Source organism: Ambystoma mexicanum, chromosome 9 (assembly GCF_040938575.1).
Source record: "Ambystoma mexicanum isolate Mex_15411 chromosome 9, UKY_AmexF1_1, whole genome shotgun sequence".
NCBI lineage: Eukaryota > Metazoa > Chordata > Amphibia > Caudata > Ambystomatidae > Ambystoma > Ambystoma mexicanum.
The window spans coordinates 1,551,894,600-1,551,914,260 of NC_090931.1; the positions used below are offsets into that span (position 1 = coordinate 1,551,894,600).

Consider the following 19,661-nt stretch of genomic DNA (forward strand, 5'->3'; position numbering starts at 1 on the left):
TTAAGAGGGGTCACATTCTCATACAGATCTTCATTGTTAGTAAGGCAGTACTGAGTCATTAAGAGGGGTCACATTCTCATACAGATCATCAATGCTAGTAAGGCAGTACTGAGTCATTAAGAGGGGTCACATGCTCCTACAGATCATCAATGGTAGTAAGGCAGTACTGAGTCATTAAGAGGGGTCACATTCTCATACAGATCATCAATGTTAGTAAGGCAGTACTGAGTCATTAAGAGGGGTCAAATTCTCATACAGATCATCAATGTTAGTAAGGCAGTACTGAGTCATTAAGAGGGGTCACATTCACATACAGATCATCAATGTTAGTAAGGCAGTACTGAGTCATTAAGAGGGGTCACATGCTCATACAGATCATCAATGTTAGTAAGGCAGTACTGAGTCACTATGAGGGGTCACATGCTCCTACAGATCATCAATGTTAGTAAGGCAGTACTGAGTCATTAAGAGGGGTCACATGCTCATACAGATCTTCAATGTTAGTAAGGCAGTACTGAGTCATTAAGAGGGGTCACATGCTCCTACAGATCATCAATGTTAGTAAGGCAGTACTGAGTCATTAAGAGGGGTCACATGCTCATACAGATCTTCAATGTTAGTAAGGCAGTACTGAGTCATTAAGAGGGGTCACATGCTCCTACAGATCATCAATGTTAGTTAGGCAGTACTGAGTCATTAAGAGGGGTCACATGCTCCTACAGATCATCAATGCTAGTAAGGCAGTACTGAGTCATTAAGAGGGGTCACATTCTCATACGGATCTTCAATGTTAGTAAGGCAGTACTGAGTCATTAAGAGGGGTCACATTAGAATACAGATCATCAATGTTAGTAAGGCAGTACTGAGTCACCATGAGGGGTCACATGCTCCTACAGATCTTCAATGTTAGCAAGGCAGTAAGTACTGAGTCATTAAGAGGGGTCACATTCGCATACAGATCATCAATGTTAGCAAGGCAGTACTGAGTCATTAAGAGGGGTCACATGCTCATACAGATCATCAATGTTAGTAAGGCAGTACTGAGTCATTAAGAGGGGTCACATTCTCATACGGATCTTCAATGCTAGTAAGGCAGTACTGAGTCATTAAGAGGGGTCACATGCTCCTACAGATCATCAATGTTAGTAAGGCAGTACTGAGTCACCATGAGGGGTCACATGCTCCTACAGATCTTCAATGTTAGCAAGGCAGTAAGTACTGAGTCATTAAGAGGGGTCACATTCGCATACAGATCATCAATGTTAGCAAGGCAGTACTGAGTCATTAAGAGGGGTCACATGCTCATACAGATCATCAATGTTAGTAAGGCAGTACTGAGTCATTAAGAGGGGTCACATTCTCATACAGATCTTCATTGTTAGTAAGGCAGTACTGAGTCATTAAGAGGGGTCACATTCTTAAGAGATCATCAATGTTAGTAAGGCAGTACTGAGTCATTAAGAGGGGTCACATTCTTAAGAGATCATCAATGTTAGTAAGGCAGTACTGAGTCACTATGAGGGGTCACATGCTCCTACAGATCTTCAATACTGAGTCACTATGAGGGGTCACATGCTCCTACAGATCTTCAATGTTAGTAAGGCCTGTCGATGAAGGCCTTGAATCTTCTAAACATGAGCAGCTGCGTTTGCTCCAAGTAAAAGGTAATTATATTTGGTTATGTTGATGTGTTTTCATTTGTTTGGTTCCAGAATCTGTTCCAGGTTCTGGAACCATATCAGTTGATGGGGCATGTGAGATGAGTGACAAAAGTCTCTGAAACGACTAGGCATCCTGAGTCATTCCTTTGAGTAGATCTGTGATCTGACTACCGCTCACACCAGTCTCCCCACACACCACATCCTCCTCCAGTGATCTGACCACCACTCAAACCAGTCTCCCCACACACCACATCCTCCTCCAGTGATCTGACCACCGCTCACACCAGTCTCCCCACACACCACATCCTCCTCCAGTGATCTGACCACCGCTCACACCAGTCTCCCCACACACCACATCCTCCTCCAGTGATCTGACCACCGCTCACACCAGTCTCCCCACACACCACATCCTCCTCCAGTGATCTGACCACCGCTCACACCAGTCTCCCCACACACCACATCCTCCTCCATATCCACGTTAGGATCATACTCCTCTCTTACAGGCCCCTCTCTCATCCCTGCATAACACTTTACTAGTCTCCCTTTAGAGCAGCCCACTGCCCCCCATGATGAGTCCCACCACCCAGGGGCAAAGAGGGTGCCTTGTACGTCTTCCAGGGGGAAGCAGGGAGAGAGGCCATCCCACAGGCGCCCAATGTAGTGGAAGCACCCATGGCGAATTAAGCTGGCCGTCCTGGTAGGCAGTCCTCAGGTGTCGGCAAAGAGCAGCATCCAGGGGGAACAAAGACTGTTCCAGTAGGCACCGGAGTGTTGTGAGTGGGCCAGACACTGTCCCACTAGGTACCAAGGAGGTGTGTAAAGGTGCCAGGGGGAGAATTCTTACTACTTGATTTGCCTGTGACAATGTCAGGGAAGGTGTTTCCCCACAGACAGAGTTGAAGAGAGACTGTATGTGGGTGCCCGTCGGAAGCCCAGAGAAGGTAAGGTGTCAAGTATTCCCCAAGGAGAAAAGCTTCTGTGCAGACCCTTGGTGTCGTTCAACTGACCTTCTGTGTAGTCTGTTGCAGTGGCAGTTTGTGAACGGAGCTCCGAGCTCCTCGGCGCTCCATATAGTGTGGTGATGTCAGTACATCTGCTGTGGGTGCGGTGTGTGGGGAGACTGATGCGAGCGGTGGTCAGATCAGACTTACCCAAAGGAAGGACCAAGAAGATGCCTAGTCGTTTCAGAGAGTTTTGCTGTGATTAAGGTTATGTTTGAGATAAGGGGGGGAGATGTGTTATGTTGATGTGTGTTTTCATTTGTTTGGTTCCAGAATCTGTTCCAGGTTCTGGAACCATATCAGTTGATGGGGCTGAGCTGGGCTGTGTGCCTGTTGCTCGCTCCGCTTTTACTTTAATAATGTAACTGTTCCTTGCTTTCAATTGTGTTGGACTCCTGATCACAATATATTTCCTTCCAAAGTATGTTTACTACACACTTTATTCGACTTAATGATTTTCCGTTTCTTCACCATCTGCCGGAAGTGGAGATTAGTATCAGGGGATTTAGAAGGAAGCTCCTCTTCCACAGTTCCAAAGCTTTCGCATTTTTCTTCAGCTTCCTTAAGAATTTTCTAGAACATCTGCAATTCATAAACTCATGACTGTTCAGGTTTTTATTTTTTCATGGATTGTGTTTTCTTCTTTTTTTTTTATCCTTTTTAGTAGCCCGATTCATAGGGCTGTTATTACTTTCCATCAAAATCCCGACGGCCTGATGGGATGCTAGTTGGTCATCCGAATCTGCAATTGTTGAGACACTGGGTTTCCATGGAGCCTGAATAGAGATGTTCAACTCTTCCACTGGGAAGTTTCAAGAACTAAAGGAGATGTTACCAAAGTAATAGGACCTTTTGGGGTAAGATTTTAGTTATTTTTATTTAAATGTTTACAGTACACATGGTACTTTTACATTATATCTCATACAAATTCATTTTCACTAAAATAAAAAGATGCTTATACAAAAAACTTCGTCCAATGTTACATGTTGCATTTCCTCTGCAAACAAGCGAATCAATGATATTGCCCATCGGCATGCACGTTACAGAGAAAAGAAGGGTAAAGATAGAAGAGTAAGAAACTGAGTATCCTAAACCCTCGGCATCCGCATTACAGAGAAAAGGGTAAGGAAAGAAGGGTAAAGTCCTCATCACGAGTCTGGTGGCAACCCTTAAATGCGGCTGTAGCGCTATTACCGCTGAATTTAAAGGTCCGCCAGGTCGGATTTCCCCCCAGCTCTGAGCTGGGGGGAAATCTGCAGCAAATTTGCTGATTTTCAGTGCGATTACTGCTGGCGGGAAATCCGCCGGCGGTAATGGCGCACATTTTCCCCATTGGGCACAATGAGGAATTCCCGAATGGGCCCAATGGGGAATGGGCAATAACCCTTCTCCCAAACCCGTGATCCGGCGCTAATAGCGCTGGGGGGTTTGGCGGTAGGGCTATTAGCCTAACTCATGATGAGGCCGTGAGTATCCCACACCCTCAGCATCCACATTACAGAGAAAAGAATAGTATGAAAAGAAGGGTAAGACACTGAGTATCCCACGCCCTCGGAATCCGCATTACAGAGCAGAGAAAAGAAGAGTAAGTTAAGAAGGGTAAGAAATTCAGTATCCCACACCGTCTAGACAATGGGCCTCATTACGAGTATGGTGGCAAGGCAACAACGACGCTGGTATCGCTAACAGCACTGTTGTTACCATACCACCATACTACGAGTTCTGCTGCTCAAGGGTGCCCTTGCAGCCACCTGGTCTGACCAGGTGGCTGTACCAGCACCCGCGAGCAGAACATGATGGTAGCACCGGTACCGTTATTACCAGTACCGGTGCTACCACCCTCCCCATTGAGCCCTATGGGGCCGAATGGGGAGTCCCTTATTACCGGCACCCGCGAATGGGCAATTACTGGGTTCGCCAAACTCGGCATGACCCGGTAATTGGCCATTCACGGGTGCCAGAAAAAAAATGGATACCGGCAGCAGCCGGCAGCCGTGCCTGTATTACAGGCACGGCTACCGCCAGCCTCGTAATGGGGCCCAGTGAGTGATTAGTGCACTCTATTATTTTTAAAGCTTTATTGTGCATTTGGTTAACAAAACCATAAGCACATCATACATTTCATAACACATTTCATAAATCATCCATTGTATAAAATGAATATCAAAGTAAATCATTTCATAGGGCCTCATTACGACCTCGGCGGTAGACATGCCGCTGGCTGCCGCCGAAATCGTGTCTGGGTCCGGGTCCTCAGAATGAGGAATTACCGGGCCATTCCGAGTTCGGAAGGCCTGGTAATTCCTCCCTCCAAGGACCCTGACCCGGTCCTTCCCCATTCCCATTTCAGCCCCCATAGGGCTGAATGGGAGAGGGAGCAAACAACGGGCCATTACGAGTTGGCCCGTTGTTTGCTCCCTCTTCCCCTCGCGGGACCCGGTAAGCACGCCTGGTTTGACCAGGCGTTGCTTCCTGGGCCCCTTTTTATAGGGACCTCGTGAATGGGAATGGGAGAGGGAGAAAACAACGGGCCATTACGAGTAGGCCCGTTGTTTGCTCCCTCTCCCCCTCGCGGGACCCGGTAAGCACGCCTGGCCCCTTTTTATTGGGACCTCGTAATGAGGTCGGTACGGGGTTAACGGCGCCAGCACCTTTTACGGCGCCGTTTACCCCGTACCGCCAGGGTCGTAATGAGGCCCATAAGGCTACTTTACATAATCACACATTTAATAAAATCAATTCTGATAAACATTATGCATCTCATGATCACACATTTCGTAAAATTGTTCTTAAAAAACAATGGGGGTCATTCAGAGTAGGGCGGTAAGGGTTAATGGGCACCGGTAAGGATGCCGGTAAACCCTTACTGCCCTATTCTGAGCTCCCTTAGCGGGTCCCAGCAGGAACGGGTGGTCTGACCACCCGTTCTCTGGGGTTCCCGTTAAGGGACCTTGGAGCTAATAACGGTACTGCAATTTGCGGTACCGTTATTAGCGCCTTCCCCATTCCCATTGAGCCCTATGGGGGCTCAAATGGGAATGGGGAATGCTTTACTGAATGGGGACTTACCGGGTCCTCCAGGGTTGGAATGACCTGGTAAGGCCCCATTCAGCCAGACTGGACCCGGATTTGGAGGCAGCCATGGTGCTAATAGCACCATGGCTACTTCCAAACTCAGAATCACCCCCAATATATTATCGACGAATGTCCTGCTTTCATTTACTTTTTGTTAATGTTAAAAGTGGTTACGCTTTATATAATTCTATAATTCTAACCGGGCAGGGTGAGTTTGATGTCAGCTAAATGAGTATATTTAAAAACATCATCCATTAATGGTTTGCTGCTGCTGTAATCACAATGGATTCTGCGCAGTACGGTGTATTCCAAAATTGGTCCGTTTCTATGCATTCGATATGGTCCACAAACTTCCCATAGGCCTTAGAATATTGTGCCTTCATCCTTAGGTACGTATTACCACGTTGTATGTCAGTTTCGATCTCCATACGTCATAATCTACATTTTCTGTTCATCAGTTGTATGTTTATCTAAGCACCCTGGTATTCAACTGTGGCAAGTAAGTTAAGACCGAGATATATAGTGAATCTTTTTACTGCCAGGTTGGACAATTTAGTAAGGTAGGTACAGGGTGAATTAGGTGGAAACGCTTATGAGGCAAAGGTCCTATATCTTTTCTTTTGCGCTAATTTATCCATGTTGTTTCTTCGATCCCAGTGTCTTGCCTTTAGCTTTAGGATTTGGTCTCTGTTAGGCTGATCACACATGTAGTCCCTGGGTATGTCCAGGGAATTTAATAGCAGATCAGGCGTACATTCTAATTCCAGCATGAATAAGTTGATTCGATTAGCAAGAGGTTTGCTGGCTATAATGCTCAAAGGTTTGTAAGTGGTTGTTTCAGTTTAAAGTATAATATGGTGCGTTGCACCATCCAGGTGGTTCCAAGTGAGCAGAAACCAAATCCGGCTCTCGCCGCTTTCACCGGGACTGCACTGGGTAAGTTCAGATTCGATCGCAGGACCCTTGCCTCAAATTTTTTTCAACCATTCAATCTGTTTCCCAGGGGCAGCCTGCAATCCGTATAGCACAGCAGGTATTATACTCATACGATATATGGTCAGAAGACATTCAATGCTGTTCCCTCCTCTACAGCTCATGTATCTTTTAATCGCCATTGATTCTTTCCAATTCTTACGGGTAATGATGTCCTTATAAAAAAGGTTAGAGGGGTTGGCTTTGATTGGAAAGCCCAGGTAAATGAACTATCCACAACAATAAGCCTCTCTTGCCCTGCTAGACCCATGATTTTGGTTTTTTTGTGCTAATTATCCTATGATTTGCATGGGCATATGCAACTAGAGCGTCAGGCCTAAGGCAGTTCGGTCGAATATGATTGCATCGTCTGCATATCCGAGCCACAAGATTGGTATCCCATTAATCCTTGGTGGAGCATTTCAATCTTTCTCGAGGTGCTCTGCAATATCCAAAGTATTAAGATTGTAAAGAAAAGGTGCTAAAACGTATCACTGTTTCAATCCTTGGTTCGTGGAAATGAAACTGGTAAGTTCTCCCTTACGTATGGGTTGGACAGAAACTGTGGTTCTTGTGTGTAGTGTGAGGAACTCATGGTGGCAACAAGTAAGACAGACACAAATGAACACAGTTCAAGGGTGTTTATTGAACAATGAATGCTGTATGCAGGTTGGAAAACGCCTAATCTAAACTTAAATGTAAGATGGGAGCAAACGTTGACCATCAAATGAAAATAAGGTAGTCCTGGTGGTGTTGTCAAATAATAAGGGCCTATACTAAGAAACCTATTGCCAAACCTCACAACTAATACAAAAAGGGTGTAGGATAGTTTTCATGAAAAGAGTGAATTGTTCATAAATAATATATCAGGATGCAGTAGCTTGGGACTCCCTTCCCCACGTTTTCTACACAGGGTAAGATGGGAGCCTGGAGCACAGCACACACTCGAGCTTTCCCAGCACGAGTTCACAGTTCCAATGGCAAAATATCAGGACCGTCGATGACCATGGGCCTCATTCCGAGATTGGAGGTAGCCATGGTGCTATTAGCACCATGGCTGCCTCCAATACCGGTACCGACTCCAACCTGGTTCAATGGGGACTTACCGGTGTAGTCCAACCTTTGCAAGACCGGTAAGTCCCCATTGAAAAAGGCAATCCCCATTCCCATTTGAGCCCCCATAGGGTTCAATGGGGAGGGAGCTAATAACAGTACCGCAATTTGCAGTACCGTTATTTGCTCCCTGGTCCCTTTGCAACTTCCGCTAAGGGCGCTTGGTAAAACCAGGCACCTATTGCGGGACCCGCTAAGGGACCTCGGAATAGGGCGCAAAGGTATTACCGACACCGGTGTCCTTACCGGTGCCAGTAATCCCTTTGCGCCCAACTCTGAATGAGGCCTCAATTCTTGTTTCTCCTGAAAGTCTCTTACCTTCGAGGGCCAGATGTATCCAATAACAAAACAAACACAAAGTTCTCTTGGCAGTTCACATTGGGTGATGGTTTCACCCTTGGGTCCCCCTCTTCTGGGCTGTCCCTTCAAAAACAGTTCATCTTCTTAATGGGTTTTGGGTGACAACTTCACCCCTTGATCTCCCTCGTTTGGGCGCGGACCCACCTTGACTGTTGGCCTCACTCTGCCAGGTTCCCTATGGCTTTCAACAAGTCTTCTGCTATTGTTCTTACAAAATTTCTGTTCAACAGTTCGCTGTGAACCTCCCTTTCTCAGGTTCACGTACTCAGGGTGATAACGGCTCACCCCTGGGCCCCCCTCTTCTGGGACTGACCCTTCTTTTAGACAAGTAGGATAGCGTACTTTGCCTGTCTTTCACTGTCTCTTGGTTTCTCCCTCCGTCGGGCTCAACTTCCAAAACGACCAGCGGGACAGTGTACTTCTCCTGTCCCCTCCTTAGCATCTCAATGTCTTTTCAAACAGTTCATAGTGAACATTCCTTGCCGATACACTGTTTCTCTGGACGTTAGACGTTGCCCCTTCTCGTTAGCACCCCTCTTCTGGGTTCACTCTTGCCAACTTCAGATTCACTTTCACTTGTAATGTTCACAGGATTCACTTTCCCCTTTTTACTTTCACCATGTGGGATTCACTTGCCTGTCACTGTCTCAGGTTTGTGGATCAAAGTCTTTCGATAGTACAAGGATTTTACTAGACCTCCAGTATGAGCACTTTGACCTCTTCTGGCAGCTCTCCTACGGCCTTCTGGTTTCTGTAGTTTCCATCAAAACTAAGGGGGGTCAACCAGAGTCATTCACACGAGCACCCACGTGGTGCCGGAACACTCTGCAGCTGGTCCTGAAGATTTGATTTGTGTTTTATAGCTTCACCACTGGCTCTCCCTCTGTCAGGCTCGGATCCTTTTTAATGCTCCTCAAGGTTCTCTCTGTCGGGCTCGGACCCCTTTCTAGGTTTAGAAAGGCCTCCGTCATTCGGGACGGACCATGCTAAAAAAAAGTCACAATTTTAACAAAAACAAAAGTTGTGGGACTTCTAATCCCAGAATGCACTTGGCTAATGTGTTCCCTAAAATGGCACTTTATCATTGGGAGCTGCAGGAGCTAAAAGGGGATGTTTGTAGGAGTTCAGGGTCTCTCCCTCTGCACCTCGGAGACATGGTTTTGCCTCCCTGGCTCTGGGGAGGAGTTGAACTGTTGGTACCTCCAGGCCACCCCAACTGCCCCTGGTCTTGCCTTCTGGAGGGATGGCCACCTCCTCCACACTGCAATCTCCTCTCTGGTAGCAGCGTAAGTGTTTGGGCAGTGTTCTCCTGCTCCTCCAGGTCTCCCAGGGTCTCTCCAGCTCACTAGTACCTCCAGTACCTTCCAGCATCACCCACTCACTCACAATGCTGTTCCTGGCTGCTGCTTTTATACTACCAGCTAGAGTTAATTGGAGTCAGGTGTGAATAGTTGTCGCTTCCTGCCTGACTCTGCCTGACCTCCATATCAGGACAACATGGAGACTGCCCATAGGAAGCCATTGCCCATTGATTCCTATGGGTAATCCTCATGACTCCCATCTGCCTCTTCCCCATCCCAGTCCTTGTGGATTTCGATGGGGGAATGGAATTATGGGAGTTGTAGTATTGTGGAGAGGTAAAATTCTAGTTGGGTTTTAGAAGTAATTTTTGATTTCCCATGTTTTCTCCACCTTTTCCATAAGGAAAAAGGCTGGTGGGAGGGGGATTTTGGTGACAACATCCCATAAAGACTGCTGGGATATCGGTTAGTGGTGCTGGAATACTGCGTCTCACCCAAGGTATTCTCATAAGAATGACCCTGGACTCCCCTACCCGGGTGATCCTCCCGCACTGGTCCGCCCCTAAGGTCTGGACCCAAAGGCGATGGCTGGGCCCTGGCCACCCGAGTAGAGCATTCTTGGGGTCCAAATGGGAGAATACCTCTCACAGTAGCAATTTTAAGAAATTGAGTAATTGTGGATTGAATACCCAAACAGTAAGCTTATCCCACAATCACTGTTGTGGTACTAAATCGAAAGCCTTACTAAAGTCCATAAAGCAGGCATAGATGTTAGAATTCGGGGCTCTTCTTGCTTCTGCCATTAGATATTGTATTGTATATACATTGTGAGTTTTCCTTTTGTCTTCCTGAATCCGGTCTGGAATGGCTTCAGTAATTCCTCTTTCTGGACCCAGGTGTTTAGTTGTCTAAGTAGAACACTTGAAAATATTTTTTACTTGTATCTAGCATGGCCAGAAGTCTATAGTTGGTTGGATCACGCCAGTCTCCGCTTTTGTGAATTGGGATAAATATCGATTGTGTCCAGCTATCAGGAAGCCGCTCATAGAACACCTTAGCCCAAATGTCGGGGTCATCTTCATTACTGCGTTTGCTACTCCATCCGGACCTGGGGCATGGGAAGATTTCAATTTTTGTATTATATGTATTATTGTATCTACATCAAAATCTTCGTCAAAGGGTTTGGTGGTAAATATGTATTCATCCCTAGCGGGTTTAACTGCGCCCTCTTTAAAGTATAAGCTTGCCACATAATTAGCCCAGCAGCTCTCAGATACCCCCTGTAATTCACTAGGCTCATTTCCTGCCAGATGTGCCCTATACTTAGCCCAAAAGGTTCTGTTATCATTACTTTTTAGTATTTTATATAGTGATAACCAATTTGTGTTATTTGGAGAGTGTTCATGATTTCTCACCCAATTTGGGTCTGCAGTTAGGTTTGCTTGTTTATGCAGAAGAGTTCTGGCTTTTTGATGTTTGATTTTAGCGTTTGAAATGGGAGGATCAAATATTTCCGTTAGGTTTAGGGTTATTGTTAATTACTTTGTGTTACTGTGCGTGTAAAATCAATAACATGGTACATCATCAGCTCTATGTCTCAATCTTGTCTCTAGCCAGGTGTAAAGAAGTTTACTGTTTTTAAGTGTAATCAATAAGTATATACTTAGTGACCTTTCTGTCCATGCTATCCTGTTACCAGTTGCATTGATGCTAACAAGGCTTAAGAAATGTCTTCTCAAATACGGTCTCTGGTGTCAAAGTCCCGGACTGGGCCAGTTTCATACATCTCCTTGATAGGGTTGTTCTGCATGACGATATGTAGATCATGTACGTTAAGATACCATGCTATTACAACTTTCGTAATAGGGTGTCTAGTGTACCACTCAAAAAGTACAATCCCCATCAGCTGTTGGATTTGTTTTGAGGCTAAGCCATTTGGCGGTTCATAGATGTTTATAATTAGTACTCGTTCTTTAGTCTGATGAACGAGCAAGGAAGCAGATAATACCTGCGTAAGAGTATGTTCAACATTGAATAGACACAAGGAGAATCTGCTAAGTGAGCCTATTGCTAAACCTTCTGATGGCCGAGCCGACCTCTAAATGATCTGTGTGCATGCTTACAGAATATACTATCTATGTTAAAATCTGTGGTGAGCCAGGTTTCCTGTAACAGAAAAACATCAGATTTAGTTAAGTGAGCAAGGCGCATGGGTTGGGTCAAGAACGATCTGTGAGCATGTGTATTCCAGCTTAGTCAGGTCCAGCTTAGTCAGGTCAGATGTGAAGGTACGTTTTACTGTCAGACTGTGGTAGTGGGTACAATCTCAGAAAACCATTTATCTACCCTGGGCTTGTTATATACATTTTTGGCCATATGGGAAGACGCCGCAAGTAAGCAGTTACAGTCCGAATAATGATTAGGTAGGGGTAGAAATGACTCTCAATCGATCTTTCGGTACGGGTGCCACCTGCTTCCTACAGATAATTTGTCTAAAACCCGATGCCTCCAGTTTAGCAGAATGTGTTTTTATCATAGCAACAATTAGAGGAGATAACAGTTCTAGTAACTCCCAATTAGTCATACTGTCATTCTTTGGGAGTTAAATGCGAGTTATGTCTGTGGGACTAATTAATGTCAGGTCACTGATTTGAGAGATTTACAATATCATTATTCGATTTTAAAAAAGGGCGGCAGTTCGTTGGGTATATCTCCTCTATCTTGACCCATTTTCCCAATGACTTCACATCTTCATCCGTGATGTTTTTTTTCTACTAGCCATTTTGGCTAGTGCTGGATGGTTCCCCCAATTGCGTTTGGGATGATGACTGCAGATGATCAAGACACTCATGCTGGACCTGGATCTATTGATCAACACGTGGATTTGTTTGTTGTAAGTGGAGCTGCTGAATAGTTTTGAATATGGGAGCAGCAAGAGGTGCAGCAGAAATGGGGCGATTAAGATGAACATTAAAAGTATGTATCCATTCATCGATTAGGCCATATTAGTGTACCTTCTGCGGCATTCCATTTCCAGCTTTGAGTCTTAGGCTTAGATGTGCACATGTCGGTCGCACAATTTAACCCCTCGGCATCCTGTGTTCTTTCACGGCGACATTTGGTAGTATTTTTCCTTTTTTTGGCTCTTGTGTGTTTGGCAATTAGACGCTTATTGCAAATAGGTAAAGTAGGAGGGAAATCAGTATAGGGATGTTGGCGTGTGAGATTTCTTTTGCTGAATAAGGTGTCGGGGAGACTTCCTCGTAGTCCCATCATTTTCCCCCATATTATTCTTCGGATTTTCCAGCAGTGTTTCTTCGTATGTCCTCTGTGTGTCGAGGTTCAGGACAAGTAGATTTCCGCTCTCTGTTTGTGTTTCCATGGTCCGTTTCGTTCAGAGGCAGTGCAATTTTCAAGATTAGGTCTGGTCCCTTAGTAAGTATCTGCTTAACTTCACTTTGTTATTTTGCAATGGCTGCACATAATGCCATTACAGCCTCGACACTGCAGCAATTGCATTTATCTTTGATGTCAATTTGGTGTTGTTATTCAAAGGTGCCGCTCTCGGTACCGACGAGTACGATTCTTCGTCACTGTCTGTGTCACTCAAAAAAAAAAGTCTGATCTCTGTGAAGGGGAGGGATACCATTTTGGTCACATCTGGAGTGGCAGATAGATTTGTGTCTGAGGTTATCAAGCCCCTCAGATGTCTGCGTGGGTCTATTTTAATTTCCCAAGGAGTTGACACATCTTTAGCAATGAGTTGTTGTCGATTGTAGGTGAAGAATTGGAGAATGGTAAGTGGGAGTGGGAGGAGACAACTACTGGGTTGTTCGAGGCAGGAACCGGCAGCATAGTTTCCACAAAGAAAGTAATTACTGGTTGATTTCCTGAGATCTGTGCCACTTTCTTCTTTTTACCATCTTCGGTGTTTGGCTCAAGGTGGCGTGTTCGCTTGCCGCCATGAGCAGTGGCGCTGTGTAATCCATATTTGTGTGCATTTGCTCGCTTCATTTTTCTACCAGCTGTTTTAAACCAGATTCAATGTCTGTCAGATCGTTGTTCCTGTCACTGACTGCTCTGTACAGCACGCAGTATAATTAAGGACGTGTCGCCCAATCATCCACAGTCATGGTCCAGCAGGCTACCTCCGACTGCAGGCAGAAGGGCGTCTTGCTCAAACTGATACTCAGTAGATTTCGGCGAAGTGGGATTGGTCAGTGTTTGCTGACGATTAGGTTGATGTGTTCCAATGTTGGTATAAAAAGCAGGAAGCTTACGCCACTCCCCAGGGCTCCCCTGGCGGACCACGGCAGACCATTCCCGAGCCACCTTTCACACGGATACTGATCAGTTCACCATCTTTTGGGTGCTATCACACACGCTCATGCTCCACCTACCCAACAGAGCGGGCAGTGGTGCGCCCACCACAACGGGGTCCGACCCGATCCAGCGCACGCCAGCCTTAATCTTCTTTGCGCCACAGGCTTTCATTCGGCCCTCCGACTCGCGCACATATTAGACTACTTGGTCCGCGTTTCATGATGGGCCGGGTGGTTAACCGACCTCACATCAGACCCCTGGTTCCCTTTGTGGCGCCCGGCAGTGCGACCTGGGCAGTGCACAATGAGGGCAGTCCACCACAGTCGATGGTCGCATCAGGAGCACTGTCTCCCGTCGCCGCCCCGGGAACCCCCAAGAGGGATTGGGACAGTTGCCAGAGAAGGGCGCAGCGGCAGTCAATCTCCCTCTGCCCTGCAGACACAGCAAAACTGCTGCCAAGGAGCTCTACCTCTCTCTGCCGGAGCTGCTGCCAGTGGGCTGTAGCGCTCTCTGCATAGCGGAGAGCCACCTGCCCTTGGGGCCTTCCTAGCCAACCCATAGCTGGTCGCGGTGCACTGCCACAGAGGAAATGTGCCCTGCTGGGGCTGGGTGCACCCAGGCGGCAGTCCCGCAAGGGCATCCGTTGTTCTGGGCGACCGACCAGCCCTCTGTGTTGAATCCTGAGGGCGGACTGCACAGACCCCATTCGTTTACCCCTCAATGGTTTCATGCCCTCCTGAACTATCTTTTCAATGTTCTTTTCAACTTTCCCTTACGTACTTGTTTCCCAATCGGTCTCTCACCCGTATTTAGCCTTAGATGGAGTTTACCACATGCTTTGGGCTGTATTCTCAAGCAACCTGACTCCGATAAGATCCTAACCCGGCGTGCCGGAGGCCGCTACCGGCCTAACACCGTCCACAGGGTGAGCCTCGATCAGAAGCCTTGAGCCCCTGAGCAACGCCAGGGAGTTGGTCTTCTGTACGCCACATTTCCCACGCCTGCTGCTGCATAGGGATTTGGCACTGAGCGCTTCCCTTTTCATGCAAACTTGACTCGGATCTATCCTTCAACCAACACACCAACAGCGTATCCAAAACCTGCTTCTTCCACCTGCATATCCTCAGACGGATCTTCCCCTACCTTACCAATCCCCAGCCCGGAATTCCTCATTGACAAAATTCTCCCCTACCAACCTTCCACAAACCTTAGATCTCGCACTGCATTTCGCCTAATGATTCTACCCCAAAGCTCCATAAGGCTTGGCGGTTCCTCCTTCTCCGTCCAAGCGCCAATCATGTGGAAATCCCTTCCCTTACACAACTGCAACACTGAAAACTACCTAAAATTCAGGAAGGCCCTTAAAACCTGGCTCTTCCCAATACTCTCCTAATCCACTGCACCCTGTGAATACACCACTATTAAACTCCACTGCATCAATCACAACTCGGGGGCCGGCAGCTCTCGCAGCGGTTTCACCTGACACACCACCACACATTGCTCAACAACACTGCCAGCTGACTAGTACCCCAGGTAAGCCAGCAGCTTTCGTTGTGGCACACTCGCAACATTCTCACTGCGCCCCGCCCGTCGGTCCTCATGAGACGACTAACAATGAGATAAGTAGCCCAGGTTAGCACACGCCCACTAAGTAATCACTGCCACTATTAACCTGCATCGTTCTTTCAGTGAAGCTCTCAACACTAGCAATCTCTCACTACAAATGTATTCCCAAATCTAGGTACAACAAACCATTGATGACTGTCACATTACAGAAACCTACTGTAGTATAGGCTGAAACATACAGCCTGTAGAAGCCTAGCCCACCTCCTAACCACCCCACCACCATCACCACTCAGTAGTCTCAAATTCAGGTGACGCCTCCTCCTTTGGTTTATTGTATGATGAGGCCTACTCTCTTTTGAAACATAGGCCTCCCACCCACTGTACTGGGTTCTCAAATATAGGTGTAGCCTCCATCTTTGTATACTGTATGATGAAACCTACTGCATCCGATACCTAGGCCTCTCTCCCACTATGCAGGATTTTCAAATCTAGGCGTAGCCTCCGTCTTTGTTTACCATATGCTTAAACCTACTGCACTGTGAAACAAAGGCCTTTCTCCCGCTATACAGGACTCTGTTTAATATACCCAGATACCAGCTACAGTATGAAACCTAGGCCCATTGGTATAGGACTCTCAATTATAGGCCTGGACAAATATTGCACCAGCCAAGAAATCCCGCAGCCTACGGTACATTTATCTCACACCACTAGTGTGGACACAGGCCGCAGGCATGGCCAAGCATCCATGCAGGATAGAATATGGTTACGCACATCCGATCAAGTTTGCACATAGCCGTCCAGACTAAAAAACGTGATGTACCTCAACACCTCTGGCACTTGCATACAGCACCCACCACCCAAAAGTAACCCGGTATAGCTGGCCTCACATAGACTCTCTCCACAATAGCAATCTATCTCTAACCCTCAACAGCACCCACCCATGTGTCTGACCTCTCTTGGGCTGCTTAGTCGAGCCTTGCAAACCACCCAATTCATAGAACGGCAACATGCACACATGCATCTCCTAAGATAAACTCCTTAGAATTTTCAACCACATCCACTACGGTCACCAGGAGCATTCCAACCAAGGAAAAAAGCGCATTGAGGCCACACAAGTGGGGAAAAAGCGCTATATAAATAACCAAATACTAAACAACATATGCCACTACTGAGGGAATCTTTGTTTCTTTTCCTCCACTTAGTAATATGCTTACATTCGCAGGTCGCCACGTCTGATCTGAGGCTGTTTTTGGGGAGCAGAAAGCTCAGATCGGCTTGCCTCGGGCCCGGGGCTGTACAGGGGGTTGCCCCAGCCTGTGCCTCCGGCATGGCAAAGTTTGCACTGTCCTGATCTGCGGACAAAGCCCACACGGTCATGAGTCCGTGCTCCAGGGCCATCCCGCACTGGCAGTCATGGGATACCACAGCCACCTGCAGCACGGCCAGGTGTTACGGGTAGGGTGATGGTGGGCCAGGCTTTTTTAAGGCCTGTAGCAGCACTGCGCTTCCCACTGTGATGGAGGCAGGCCGATCTGCCGCTGGCCCACCCGATCCACTCATCCTTCCCCAACTCCCTCTGGGGTGGGGGCAGTGGATACGGAGAGCCACAAATTATCGTGCTGCTGGACCTAACTCAACATGATACAGCAGGTCACTTGAGGAACTGTTTGAAAGCAGTTGGTGATGGCCTCTAATTGGCTTAAATTGAATGGGGAGAAAACAGAGGTGTTGGGTACTACATCACCCTCACTGTTCTGAGCCCCTGAATTCTGGCCCAAATGTCTTGGCCCCTTTCCGCTTCCGTCTCCTTGGTGAAGGACCTGGAGGACAAAATATCTGCCTCCCTTTCTATGGCCGAGCAGCCCTCTCTGGTTTGCCAGAAGGCGCACTTCAAATTGTGGACCCTTTGGAAAGTACTTCCATGCATCCCTCTGAAATGTCCCTCTCTGTTTGCCTCCTCCCTAGTCATCAGTAATATTGATTACTGGAACGCCTTTTATTTTGCTATTCCACTGCATTTGCTTCTGTGTCTTCAGCTGCTGCAGAATATGGCAGCAAGAGCAGTTCTCCATCCTCCGTTTCGTGCCCACATGGCTGTTTCTGTGCCAGCTACACTAGCTCCCCGTTCAGCAGCGCATTCAATTCAAATCACTTTGGCTTCTTCACAAAGCTTTGCATAAAACTGGTGCTGAATTCCTTCAAGCAAAGTTCTGCATCTACATACCTGTCAGGCCTCTTCGTTCACAATCAGTGAAGATAGACTTGCACGAGTGGGTGGTCGTGCCTTTTCGGTGGCAGCTGCTAAAACTTGGAATATTCTTCCTCTCCTTCTACGTACCATCGAAGATCATCTCTGCTTCCATCAGGCTTTGAAAACCTTCCTTTTCTAGCCTATGTCCTTGGTTTAGTTTTAGCTCTGTAGCTTCAGCACCATGATGCCTTTGGGCATATGCTGCGCTTTCCAAGTTCGGATAAGATAAGAGGCGGGCTATGAGAGCAGGGGGGTCGGGTGGGACCGCTAGAGTCTTCAAATCCCAGCCCGGCCGCACAGGGCCGAGCTCCTAGTACCTGGGTAAGAGGGAAAAGTTGCCTGCTGCGCCGGCGGCCCTGGCCATCGCTCACCCACGGATGTGGGTGGCTGGAACCTCGACAACAGCCTGTCGAGTAGCCTGCTGCGCCATGGCTCAGGGCTTGCTCCTTGTGTGTCGGGACCCTGTCTGCCTGGGGAGGTGTCCCTTGAGAACAGCCAGGTTTACCTCAGCTCCCGGCTGTCCCCACTCGGGCCTTTCCTGCCAACTGGGGTACGCCCACAAACTGGCGGATCAGAGAGAAGAGCATGCGCCCCCGTCCGGTGCAGCTGATGGCTCGGTGAAGCGAGGCTGCATGGGACTCCATCTACGGTACGTGGTTGGGAACATCACCAGCAGGTTAACCCAACCCTGCCAGGCATCCCCGTCCATCTGCTGGGACGCTGACTCCCCTCTGGTGGAAGGGAATCCCGCTCCCTGGTACCTGGTCCCCCACGCGCCCCTCTGCTGGCTGGACCGTATCACGTGGGGTGCCCCGGGCTGTGTGTGTGTGTGTGTGTGTGTGTGTGTGCGCGCACACACCTGGGAGGCAACCGAGGTCGGGCCCACGGCTCTCCGTCCGGCTGCTCCACTGTTAATGTCCCAATTGAAACTCAAATGTCCCATTTCTCCTCCCAAACACGCGTTCCAGATTCAAATGCCACCTCCCTCCAGACCCACATGTCACCATCTCTCCCACAAACCCACACAAAGACACCAACATCCATCCCTCCACACAGATCTGCGCAAACCCACTCACTGGCCATAACCAGATTCACATGGCATAAAAGCTGGGGGGTCCTGCTCCGTGGTCCTAGCCTCCAGACTCTGGAACTCACTTTCCAACACACTCCGAACTGAACTCCCCTACCTTGCTTTCAAGAACAAAGGAAAACTTTGGCTCACTGAACAGGACATAGCTTCCGCCACAGCCTGATGCATAGATCTTTGAAAGGTCTGTAAATACTTCTGCATACCTACTCCTTTGTCTATTTTCTTATATTTGGCTACTCTGTGATCACCTGTTAAATATGTACATATACACACCTCCATTATCTGTATCTTGATGCTCTGCAATGTTTATATGCAACTTTGCAAGAAATGCGTCCAGATTCCCCCGGGCCAGGTGTGCAATACAAATAAACCAAATACAAATACAAAACTACACCAAGATGCTCCACCACTCGCTCCAGAGCCACACCCATATGCATCACCCCTACCTCCAGACTCACACTCAGATGGCGCCATCGGCCCTCTCTCTCTAGACCCACACCTGGATTACCCCATCCCTTCCACACACACATGCTTCCAATCCTTCCATAGACCAACGCCCTTCTCTCCAGACATACATAACCCATTCCTCCATTCACACCCAGATGCCCCCTTCCTTCCCTCCCACCAGAGTGCTCCACCCTCACTCAGACCCACATGCTCCAGCATTACCTGAAATGCCCCCATTATATGCCCTTTCTCTCCATTCCAGATCCACAATGCCCCCCTCCGAACCGGACTTCAAGATGCCCCACCCCTTCCTCCAGAGCCCTACCATGATCCCCATCCTCCCTCCACACAGCAAGATTCCCCCATCCCTCCTCAAACAATAAGCCGCCATCCCTCTCTCCCTCCCTCCAGACGCACACCAATGTGTCCCATGCCTCTCTTCATACCCAAAACAATGTCCCCATCCCTCCCCCCAGATGCACACCAATGTGTCCCATGCCT

General features: G+C 47.8%; 1 protein-coding gene across 5 annotated transcripts in view; it reads left to right on the top strand.

Annotated features, from left to right (window-relative positions):
• LOC138489504 (zinc finger protein 271-like) overlaps nucleotides 1-19,661 on the top strand; it is a 150,187-nt gene that overhangs the window by 17,936 nt on the left and 112,590 nt on the right. For 4 of the 5 annotated variants that reach the window (XR_011274804.1, XR_011274805.1, XM_069617246.1 and 1 more), the window contains exon 2: nucleotides 3,327-3,519. The gene's annotated coding sequence lies outside the window, so the exon portion shown is untranslated. The remainder of the gene's footprint in view (nucleotides 1-3,326; nucleotides 3,520-19,661) is intronic. The other variant, XM_069617247.1, reaches the window with a different exon arrangement.